Source organism: Rhinopithecus bieti, unplaced genomic scaffold (assembly GCF_001698545.2).
Source record: "Rhinopithecus bieti isolate Rb0 unplaced genomic scaffold, ASM169854v2 scaffold_37657, whole genome shotgun sequence".
Taxonomy (NCBI): domain Eukaryota; kingdom Metazoa; phylum Chordata; class Mammalia; order Primates; family Cercopithecidae; genus Rhinopithecus; species Rhinopithecus bieti.
The window spans coordinates 654,437-667,140 of record NW_016815825.1 but is presented as its reverse complement, the minus strand read 5'-3'; the positions used below and the strand labels follow the sequence as shown (position 1 = coordinate 667,140).

The 12,704-nt window shown below is 35.6% G+C and overlaps 1 long non-coding RNA gene across 1 annotated transcript in view; it reads right to left on the bottom strand.

Annotated features, from left to right (window-relative positions):
• Nucleotides 1-12,704, bottom strand: part of LOC108516520 (uncharacterized) — a 37,164-nt gene that overhangs the window by 11,985 nt on the left and 12,475 nt on the right. Inside the window, exon 2 of the long non-coding RNA XR_001881851.1 lies at nt 2,505-2,606. This is a non-coding gene — a long non-coding RNA (uncharacterized LOC108516520). The remainder of the gene's footprint in view (nt 1-2,504; nt 2,607-12,704) is intronic.

Below are 12,704 nucleotides of genomic sequence, written 5' to 3'. Positions count from 1 at the left end.
TTGTATGATCTTAGTTACTTAGCACACACACATATGTGTGTATTACTTTGGTTAGAAAATTTTGTCAAAAGAAGGGAATTAGAGAAGGTATTAATTATGTAAGAAATAAGCAAGTGTTCTTTGTTGTAATATTGGGAAGAAAATTGAAGGATTTAGAGGCAATACAACATAATTGTAGAACGGGTATAGGCACCCTGGGAACAAGAAAGGACATGCTATGTATTTATTGCCTACTATATTCCAGACATTGGAATAGGCCCATTACCTGTGGCAACTCATAGAAACTGTCTAACATTCTAAGTAGTTATTATTATATCCATCTTACAAGTAAAGGGATTGAGGGCTCAGGGATGTCAAGTTAATTAGCTAAGATCACAGAGCTGGCAAATGGGTAAGTCATGATCAGGCTCAAGCCTGTAGACAACAAACTTACAGCCTTTGCACTGCTGCATGGCACTTCTGTCATGATTAGGTATGGAGCTTGTAGCCACTAAGACTAGATATCTGAAGCAGCATTTCTTAAACTTTTGGGTCTCAGGACTATTTTACATTCATAAAAAAAGTGTTGAGGACTTAAAAGAGCTTTGTTTAATGTGACTAATATTATCACTGCATAGCATTTTAGAAATTAAAATGGAAAAGAATTCAAATTATTATTTTAAAATAAGAATTATAAACCCATTACGCAGTGGCACAAATAATATATATTTATAAAAAATAAGACTTACCAAAGCAATAAATACTAGTTAGAAGAGTGGCATTGTTTTACAGTTTTTGCAAACCTCCTTAATGTTTGCCTTACTAGAGGATAGATGGACTCTAATTCAGTAATTTGGATATGTTGTTTTAGTTGAAATACATGGGAAAAAAAGGAGTATATTTTGGAGTCGTTTCAGATAATTCTGGACATTCTTCTTTGATACAACACCAAAACTCAACACATGGTAATTTCTTAAAGATTAGTTGCAATGTGGAATATCTGAAATGTTTCATGTCTTTAAGTTAAAATTTTTGCCTATCTTCATTTGGAATAGATCTTTATCCTTGTTTGACATTTTATTCTTATGCAATATTCGTTTGGAACCTATTGGTTTATTAAGTTAAACAGTTTCCTAATATTGACACATTTCATTATTCAATGCAAACAAAATAACATTTGCTAATATTACCCCAAATCTCATCAAAAAAGCCTTTAAAAGTTGGGAAGCTGTCAAACTCGTGAGACAGATATAAATTTTCCGTAATTCTCATTTTCACATGAAAGCTTGAACTCTATTACTGGAAACAAATGTTGTCAGTTGTGCTCCCTGAAAGGACAGGTGCATTTTGTTGATTTTCCAAAACTCTTGGCCAAATGCAGAAGTCTGAAAATCACAGTTTGTTTATTAGTCACTCTTTCAAAAGGAAATAATGTTCCATGAAAAAAGCAGCTAGTTCGGCATGCAACTCAAGTAATTGCACAAGTGCATTTGCACAAGACAGCTATGGATTGAAGAATACAGAAATGCTTTATACATACTCCCCATTTTGTCACACACAACCTTAAAAGCATGTTCATTTCAGAATCTAGATGTTTTAAGAATTAATAATAAATTTTACTGCTTCATTAGGAACATTTTGAGTGAGACTGAAATATTCCTTTTTTGCTGTAAGTATGTGGAGGTGAAGAAAGTGATGACTATTAGCACAGCTTGATACCAATGCCTTGGTTTGTGCTATGGGACCAGCAGTTAGACTCACCATTACATTTGCATCAGCAGGGTCAATGATAAACAGTGAGAAGAACAAAACACATTTTTAGTAGTATTACAAAAGTAGCTTTGACATCTTGGAATCCTCAAAAGAATCCAGAGGACCTTCAGAGATATGCAGATCACACTTCGAAAGCCAGGGTCTAAAGGATTATCTTAATGATTACATGATTTAAAAATGTCAAACTGATGCTCAGATAAATTTGCTAAGCAAAAGCCTTAAATGTGTATGATTTAATTAAATAGAAAACCTATGTTTTACAGCATTTAACGTTTGCAGGGAGTATAAGAGTAGGCAAATTATGTCAATGCACACAGAGACACATAGATCCTCCCTCAACCTTTTTTTGGTTTAGGAGCTTCTTAGGTTGGATCAAAGTCATGGAACTTTAAATTATTATTATTATTATTTTATTTTATTATTATTTGAGCTGGAGTCTTGCTCTGTCTCCCAAGCTAGAGTGCAGTGGCAAGATCTCAACGCACTGCAACCTCCACCTCTCATGTTGAAGTGATTCTCGTGCCTCAGCCTCCCAAGTAGTTGAGACTACAGGCATGTGCCATCACGCCAGGCTAATTTTTGAATTTTTTTTAGTAGAGACAGGGTTTCACCGTGTTGGCCAGGCTGGTCTTGAACTCCTGACCTCAATTGATCCTCCCACCTCAGCCTCCCAAGGTACTGGGATTGCAGGCGTGAGCCACCATGCCCAGCATATGTTCTATTTTAAAATGATTAATGGGAGGAAAACTTACCTTCAGAGAAAGACCCAGCAGTTTGTCACATCAGCCCTGTTAAAGTTTCTGAACTTCTTGGTGAAAGGAAATTTTATACAATCCTTCAGTATTAGGGAAGGTCTACAAAAGGAAGATGAAAAAGTGGGAATGACGGGGAGAAAATAAAGGAGGAGATGAGGTGCTGAGTAGGTGACACAGTGGTTGAACTTGCCTTCTTTACATTACTCCAAACAACTCCTTCCAGGGGACGAGAATCTGCAAAATTGTGGAGGATTCCCTTTTACCATGATGTATTAGTAAGTTCTCTTACTGCTATAAAGAAATACCTAAGACAGGGTAATTTACAAAGAGAAAAGGTTTCATTGGCTCACAGTTTCACAGGTTGTACAGGAAGCATGGCAGCATCAGCTTGACTTGCGGGGAGGCCTCAGGGACCTTACAATGGTGGCAGAAGGCAAAGGGAGAGTGGCACTTCACATGACTGGAGCAGGAGGAAGAAAGAGAATGAGGAGGTGCTTCACACCAGATCTCATGACAACTTACTGTTGTGATGACAGCACCAACAGAATGTGTTAAGTAATGAGAAATCACCCTGATGATCCAATCACCTCCCAACAGGCCCCACCTCTGACATTGGAGATTACAGTTCAACATGAGATTTGGGTGGGGGCACAGATATAAATCATATCACATGGATTTCCATTTAGCATTGTCATAAATAGATTTGTTTCCTTAAAATTAAATATTTGAGGTACTACTATATATTTTAAAATACACAATCTGGATGGTAATGTGTACAGATAACAAGAAGCCAGCATCGATTTAATGTTCACCATATATGGGTCATACTTCTTAAACTGAGCAGAGATCCAAGTCAGCTGGGCTGAGACACCTGAACTACATGGGTTTATAGATTTCTACATTTTACTCATACAACAATAAGTACTAAGAAAACTTGCGAACAAAGCATTTTTATTTTGTAGAAAAGCAGCTTAACCGATGGTTAAAACTGTAGCCCCTGAAACAGACTTGCTTGAGTTTCAGCTCCACTTCCACCATTTACTATATATGTGACCTTGGGTGAGTCCTGTAATCTCCCTGTGGTTCAATTCAGTTCCTTCTATGATATGGATATCAAGATAATAATTTCTAATTCATAGAGTTATTATAAGGGTTAAATGAGTGACTATATGGGAAGTGCTTATAAGCAAGCACTACAAGGAGTTTGTTCTCATTGTCATCAACATCATAATCAGTATCATCATTATATGGTTTAGCAGCTTTTCTCACTTTTTAAATAAAGTGTCTCCACTGTAGTAAACTCCAAGCGAAGTAGTGAATTAAGCACACATACCGCTTTTTAGAAGGAAACTTAATCCTTGTGAATTCTGCTTACTTGAGATCCCTCTGTCATTCAAGGGGATTTTACATGAGTTTTCATAGGATTCTTTGATCTATTGCTGAAGATGAGAGTTCCATTCAAAAGCTTCCAATTGCACTTCATCCACGTTCCTATTCTCAAAGACAACATAACAGCAGTTTCCATGTTGAAATTTTTTTCCACATGCACTCAATTAGAATGGGGTATCTCCTTTAGTTCAGTTTTCATTTTTATTTGTTTTTCTAATCTTCCACAAGCTCTATTTACCAAATAACCCACAAGATTTTCTTTTTTACTCTTTTTTCACAATTTCTCTCCTGACTTCCAGTCTTTGTGCAGATTTGAAACTAATGATTGTCAGTTGGAATAAACAAAACTTCCCTAAGCATCTCCTTTTCAACCCACATACTCTGCTCCATTCTTTACTAGGCAAGTGCAGCCTCAGGGTAGGTGATTTTTGCTTTATGCATCAATGCTTATTTGAGTTAGCTTGGAGCTCACAGGGATTTTGGTTATTTGGAGATATTTTGTACCTCAGCACACAGAAGGAATATTGTTGGCAAGGGAAGTTGTGGAATGACCTAGAAATTCCTTTTTGTCATGAAGCAGGACCCTAAAGCTGAAAAGCATTTCTTCATGCTGGAGAGAAAGACACACAGAGACACAAAATGAACATCACCACCAATAACAACTGCCTGTGTCAATGCAAACAAGATCCAGAAATCAACCAGTTGAAGAATTAACTAGCCACACAGTCATTACCTTATATCGCAACAAGCTCAGGGCAAATTAGGATTCCTAAAACAGGATCCTGCTTGTCCCAAATGAAATCTCCATACACTATATTCCACCATCTCTTTTGGTTTAGGGTTCCCTTAGAATCTTTTCTAAGCAGAGTAAATTAGGAAGGTGTTGTTTTTCTAACATGCAGTCTTTAATAGACACTACATTTCTTTTTACAAAGGACTCTTACGGATGGAAAATTTTTTGAGACAGTTATCTGTGGGTTAAGTGAATTATAAGGTAGGTTAGGAACTGCACCTCATCGGTGAAAAAAAAATTATACACATTACTAATTTTGCCAGTTTGGTTCATATTCATTGGAAGACTCATATTTTATAGAAAGAGATTGTATAAACAACCCATCCTCATGTTGCCTTTCGCAGCAATTAATATATTTGACTAAGAAGGCATTTCAAGCTTTCCATTCTTTGAGGCACTTTTATTTCTAATAAGGTTCTCTGCCCTCTAGTGGTTGTTTTGTTTGTGGCATTGGTGTCAAGGTAACGTACGATTAGAAAGCAAAATTTTGCCTAAGGATTTTTAAAGGAGTGGTTGTGCCCTCAATTTAACATTTAAAGTGGTTTCTGGAGGGCCATTATGATGCCAAGGGATTCTAGGATGACTTTACCTCATGTTGCACAAAGATAGGTGTAAACCTCTACTTTATTTTTCAACCTACTTCTCTGTGCTGGGGAATCTGTTTCATTGAGGCTACATATTACAGTTTATTATAATAATTCATTATTTCTATTTGAAAGTTAAAAGAGAAGAGTTTATGTATGGCCTTAAATTCTGGCTGCTGGAGCAAAGGTTTAAAATTCAGTCCTCCGAAAAGAGGAAAATGAGTCCCCTCAATTTTGAAGGCTAGAGGTACATCCATATGGTGTTTTGTGGGGCCCATCTTCCCGTCTTCAAGTCCGAGGAACTCTGTGGGAATCTGGTCATACTCATGCTTGGGCTTTGAAAAAGCCAAGGTGATTTGGAAAATATGTTCTGAGATGTAACAGCTGCGGCTGCATGATCAAAGGCAGATTTATTTTGGCACAGCTGCCAGGCCCTCGTTGTGCCTTCTGTAAATTTTAATTCCTAGTAATTATTGGAAGTGACACCAACTCTTGTTAATTAACCCCTTTGACACAAACAGAAGGTGTGCTTCCTCCAGAGGAAGAGATCATGGTGTGGCTCTCTCACCCCCTTATTCATCAGCCCTCGGAAGATTAAGATGATCGGGTGGATTGGTTTGGAACTGCTATTTCATATTAATCTAAGAAGCTATGCTATCCATCACTTATATGATGATAGGAGAAAGGAACAGTTCTAAATAGGCAACTAGAATGAAGAAGAGATATCAAGTGTTACAGAATATGCCCAGTGCGGTTACAGCATGACTTCAGATCACCTTTTCTACAATTCTTATGTCATATTCTCAAAAGATTATTGTTTTAAATATTTATATTGTGGAATAAATTATATATGTGTTGTGTGTATGTGTGTGCATAGTTTAAAAGAATAATGAGAAAATAAATACCCTTGTACCCACTGCCTTTATGAGGTAATGCCAAACTGTTTTCCAAATTGATGTGTAAATGTTCTTTCCTAACAGCTCTGTAAAAAGAGTTTACTGCACCTCACTGCCTCAGCAATACTTTGTATTATCCAGATTTTAAATATGTACCAACCTGATAGACATGAAATGGCGGTTCTCTGTTGCTGAATCTTGCGTGTCCCTGAATTCTAATGAGTTTAAGCAACTTTTCATGTATCTATCGATCTATTTTTACCTATAGTTTCTACTGAACCATTTGTCTTTTTATTCATTTGTAAAAGTCCTTTATATCTCCTAGATATGTAAGGTCAGGGGTTTATATTGCAAATATCTTCTCCTGGTTTGAGACTTGTCTTTTTGCTCTCCTTATGCTATATTTTGATGAATAGAAGTTCTGAATGCTTTCATGGAGTTGAATTTATCAATAATTTGTTTGTGGTTTATGCTGTTGATGGCTTGTTTAAAAAATCCTTTTTCCTCTAGATTCTTAAAATAGTGTCCTATGCCATCTAAAGTGTTACTGCACTCTTTTGTATCTGTGGTAAAGCAGGCTAACTGTCCACCAAGTGCTTGTGCCCCTTCTCTTCAGAAGACAGAATTGTCAGGAAGAAGCTGCTCAGTCAGTGATTGGTTAACCCTTGTTTGCATCTAGATGGGATCACGTGACCAGTTCTTGTTAATGGAATGCGAGTAGATGTGATGTTGTGCTTATATAAGAAGTGCATAAATTCTCTCCTTCCCCATCCACAAAGATGCAAATACTCTGGGATCCTAGGATCTGATGAAGCCACAAGTGGAAGGAACCTAGATGCTTGAATGACTATGTGTGGGTAAATAGCCCACTACTATAAACTGAATGTTTGTGTTCCTCCGAAATTTATATTTTAAATCCTAACTCTCAATACGATGGTATTAAGAAGTGGGGCCTTTGGAAAGTGATTAGGTCATGAGGGCAGGGTCCTTTTGAATGGGATTAGTGCCCTGATAAAAGAGACCCCAGAAAGAACAGCAAGAAGATAACTTTCTATGAACTAAGAAGCAGGTCTTCACCAGAACTCGACCATGCTGGCACCCTGATCCCAGACTTCCAGTCTCCAAAACTGTGAGAAATAAATTTCTGTTATTCATAAGCCATCTATTCCATGGTAGTTTGTTGCAGCAACCTTACCTAAGACACCTGCCAACCAGGAACACCCACATTCAGCAGCCACTTGAGCCAAAAAACAAGGATTTCTTTTGTGTTAGCCACTACATTTTTGGCTATTTTATTTCATCATGTAGTATTATCCTAACCAATGTGGAAATTGGTATCTGCAAGTGAAAGGCTACCTTAACAAATTCTAAAATATGTGGCATTGACATAGTGGATGGGTGATAGAAAGCAAGGAAAAAGATAAAGCAAGACAGAAATATGGAGAGCTTTGTTATGCAGTAACATAAAATGGTGCCTACTGTAATTTTGAAAGCAGATCAAATGCCTCATAGATATGTAGCTCTGCAGGAAGTAGTTGCAAAGAGCTAAAAATGTTACTATGTGTTGGTTTCTACTCACTCTTATCTCAAGTTATATAAAGAAAAAGATGAGTCCAAGCAAGAAGTGGTTGTCTTGAGAGCAGAGATAGAAAGGAGTGGAGAAAGTCCAGAAATTTAGAGGTTCAAGGATTGGCAAAGCTATTTCTGTACCCTAAACCATGATTTAAAAATTAGAATGAAAAAATACTTAGAGCAAGAAAGACTCATTAGGAATTCTCAGTTACACAAAAGGATCAGGCCTTGTGGCAAAGATCAAATTAAGGTTATTTCTTTCCAACTCAAGGTTATTTTATGAGATGGCCTCAAGGTATCTGCCATTACATTGAGAAAGCCAATGGTGGGATACAGGGAGCAAAAAGCAAAGACATAAATCGAACTGAGAATTATGTCGAGGGAAGAATGAATGTAGTTATTCATACATGGGATTTACTGAAATTGAATAGATGAGAAGTCTACCGTGTCCCTGGGAATTATATTGTTGAATAAACTACAATCTGGCTTTAAAATGTCTGTGATTATAAAATAGTCCTCATGCCTCCAAACGGGCCCCAGCAGCAAGAAGTTGGCCTTGAACATCCAGCCCTCTCAAGGAGGGCAGACCCCTCAAAGCTCATTTCAGATGGGGTCTGAGGCAGCGGGGCTCTCCACATGTAGTCCCCAGGCCAGCAGCATCACAATCAATCAGGAAAATGTTAGAAATGCTCATTACCCAGACTTACTGAGCGAGAAACTCTAGGGATGGGACCCAGCCATGTGTGCTGTAAGCCCTCCAGGTGATTCCGATGCTTGCTGAAAGCTTGAAACTGCCTTAGAGGAGAAAAAAATAAGAATCTCTGAGAGAGTGGAGAAGTGTGGAAAGGAAGTTTCTCCTAGAAAACAGACTTAAGTCTCATGAAGGAACTTCCTCTGTAGCTAGGCAAAGAAGTCTTCCTAATGCCTATATGGCAGGATTTTGAAATTCGTTTGATTATTGTCTCCTATTTTTTTCTTTCTTTTCTGAAGGATATTTTATATTGCAGTTATCTTTAATCTGCATTTTCTTTATGCTTTGAGGTTGGGGACAGTGGCCACATAATTTGTCTTTTAGTCCCTAAATAGCCATATAATAATATCTACAACTGGACCAACGAAGAGAACAGGGACCAGTGATTGCCATTGGAACAGAAGAAGAGGGTGATGAAAAAGAAGCATCTGAGGTGCTGGGCAGTGGAGGAGCCAAAAGTTGAAAGGAGTTTAGGTCCCTGAATCATTGTGTGGACAAAGCTGCCTTCTGACCAGGAACACCTACACTGATTTAGAAAAACTAATAATAAATTGTTATTGTGTTGAGACACCAAAATGTTAGAGTTTATATTCTTATCGGTACTATGTGGTGCCATTTAGGTTATCAATCCTCTGAGAATTAATTGTGTAAAAGCTGTGATATGGGAATCTATATTTCCATATGAATGGTCAGCCCTTCCAGCACTATTTCTTGTTAAGCAATTCTTTCCACACATACCTGCAGTGACTACTCTATCATAAATCGAATTTCCAAATCCATGAGGATCTGCTCCTAGGCTTTCTATTACCTCACAATGTTTAGTTTTCATAACCCCATACCAACACTGCACAGCTGTAAATTCACATAACTTTGTAAGTAGAGCTTGATTGCCTCCACCTAATTATGTTCTTCGACATTTCTTGGCTATTTCTGTCTTTTACAACTTTTGTATTTTTTTCTGCCTTTCAGCCTTATATACTTTTGCCATTTCAATTTCTGGGCAGAATAGAGTAATAGGCATAGATCCTGAAAACTACAAAAAAGTTTCTGAAAGAAATTAAAGAATGCCTGAATAAATGGAAAGATATACCATGTTTGTGAGTCAGAAGACTAAATATTGCTAGAGTACTGTTCCTTCTCACTTGACCTGTTGGTTAAATGCAATCTCAGCCAAAATGTCAGCACATTCTTTGGAGAAATTAACAAAATGATTCTAATATGTATATGGAGAGCCAAAGGACATAGACTATTCAAAACAAATTATAAAGAGAACAAAGCTGGAAGATGTTAAGTAATTTCATGACTTACCATAAGGCTACAGTAGTGAGTGAGATGTTAGACTAAAAATAGATATATTAAACAATAGAACAGAATAGACAGTTAATAAATAAATAAATAGACTCTTATAGACCATTAATTTTTCCACAAAAATGACTAGGTAATTCAGTGAGAAACAAATAATGTAAATTGTTGTGGTAACAATTTGATATCCATATGCCAGATAAGGGCCTTTGACACTTAACTCACACCATGCAAAAAATCAACCTGAAATCAATAATTAAATGTAAGGGCTGATTAAATATAATTAAATGTAAAAGCTAAAACTGTAAGATTTCTAGAAGAAAACAGTGGAAAATATTTGTGACCATTGACTAGGCAAAGAGATTTCTTATAGGAAACAAAAAGCACAAACTGTACTATCAATTGAACTTTATCAAAATTAAAACCTTTTGCTCTTTAAAAGACACTTTGTAGACCAATGAAATATCAAGTCACAAACTGGGAGGAAATATTTGCAAAGGATATATCTAATGAAAGACATATCCATAATATATAAAGAATACTTATGATTCAATAATAAAAGACAGATAACCCATTTATAATTAGACAAACTTTACAAAAGAAGATATGCAAATTGCCAAAGTGCACATAAAAAAGATGCAGCGTTTTTAGTCATCAGGTAAATGCAAATTACCACAACCTGCTATCACCACACACCCACTGGAATGGCAACATTAAAAAAAAAATTACCGTACCACCTGCTGGCAAGTGAATGAAACAGCTAGAATGCTTATTCATTGCTGTTGAGAACGGAATATTGCACAGCTACTTTGGGAAACATTTTGGCAGCTTCTAATAAAACTAAACACACCTTTATCATATGAACCAGCAATTTTATCTCTAGTTATTTACCCTACGGAAAAATATATATTCACATACAGATTTGTACTCAAATATTTATAGAAGATTTGTGTATAACAGCCAAAAAGCGGAAACTACCTGTTTCCTTAATATGGTGAAATGTATAAATAAATTCAGTTATTTCTGCACAAATGGAATACTAATCATCAATAAAAAGGAAAGAATTACTGACACAGCAAAAAAAAAATTGACAAATCTCTAAAGCTTTATGCTAAGTAGAAGTTCAAAAACAAGATGGCACAGTGTATCATTATAGGAAATTTTACAAAATGAAGAGAGCAGATCAGAGATCCTTAGGGGCTGGATGTGAGGGAAGAGAACTGACAGAAAAAGAGAACATCGAACATTTTAGAGTGATAAAAAATGTTCTATATCATGATTGTGGTGCTGACTACATGGCTGTGTATATTTTTCAAAACACAATTAATGGTACATTTAAAGTTGATCGATTTTATTGTATGTAAATTATACCAAAGCAAAACTAACTTTTTAGCTAATTAATTTGTTGTCTTTCTTCAACCAAAACAGAGCTCTTCAAGCTCTTCCTGTAATGGGCCAGATAGGCTTTGTGGTTCACATATTATCTGTTGCGGGTATACGAGTCTGTAGTTATAGCAGCAAAATAGATGATGTGTAAGGAAATAAAACATCATCGATGGACAGTTAAATTTAAATTTTGTGTAATTTTCATGTGTCAAAAATATTCTTTTGATTATTTCCCAACCATTTAAAAACGAAAAAATCATTTAGTTCTGGGCCATATAAAAACAGAGAGTAAACTAGATTGGGTTAATGGGCCACAGTTTGCTGACCCCAAGATAGGGAATTCTGTACAGCATTGAATAGAAATAACAATAGTGAACATCATCATTTTGTTTCTGATATTAAGGAGAGGCTGTTGATGATTTACAATTAAGTATTAGATTTATTAGAGGTTCCTTGGTGGATAGGTAGGCCAAGGAGGTTCTCTTCTATTTCTAGTTTGCTAAGAGTTTGTATCAAATGTATATGTTGAATTTATTAATCTTTTCCTATTTGTTGAGAAGCTTATATTGTCTTCTTGTTTAGTTCATGAATAAGGTGAATTACATAAACTGATTTTAACATTTAACCAATCTTACATTCCTGAAATTAAAAACTCAGTTTACTTATGTTGTATTGTTTTCTGCTAAAATGTATTATTGATTTAGTTTTGCTTTTTTTCTTTTTTAGGACTTTTACATCAGTGCCTAAGAATGAATTTAACTTGTAAGGTTTTTTTTCCTTCTACTGTTCTTTTCCTAGATTTTGTTAAAAGCTAGCTTATTATCCATGTTTCCATTCATAATATTTTATGGAAAACTGAAATTTGACTCTTTTTGAATGTTTGATAGAAGTCACTTGCATGTTCATACAGACTTAGTGTTTCTTAACTGGAATATCTGAAATTTCTAATACTATTTCTTTCATCCTTACAGTTCTGTTCCATTTTCTTAATTTATTCATAAGTTAGTAAGTTGTTTTAAATGTGTCTAAAATCTACAGACAAAAATCTACCAATGTGTCTATACTCTATATTTGTCTCTTTAAAAGAGCATACGTTATACTACTTTTGGTATAGTCTGAAAGTCTTTATTTTTTTAACTGAAATATTTAGTGTTTTTACATTTATTGTGATTACTGACATATTTGTATTTATTCTTCTATCTTATTTTATGGCTTCTGTTTGTCTCTTGTGTTTCTGTTTCCCTCCTCTTTCTTGATTTCATTTGGGTTAATTGATATTTATTTATTCATTCATTTATGTATTTATTCATCTTTTAAAACTCTCAGGTAAACAGAATTAGGTTAATAATACTCCTTGGTTCATGACAGATTCTCTTTTTTTTGTTTGTTTGTTTTTTTTTATTATACTTTAAGTTCTAGGGTACATGTGCATAACGTGCAGGTTTGTTACATATGTATACTTATGCCATGTTGGTGTGCTGCACCCATCAACTCGTCAGCACCCATCAATTCATCATTTATATC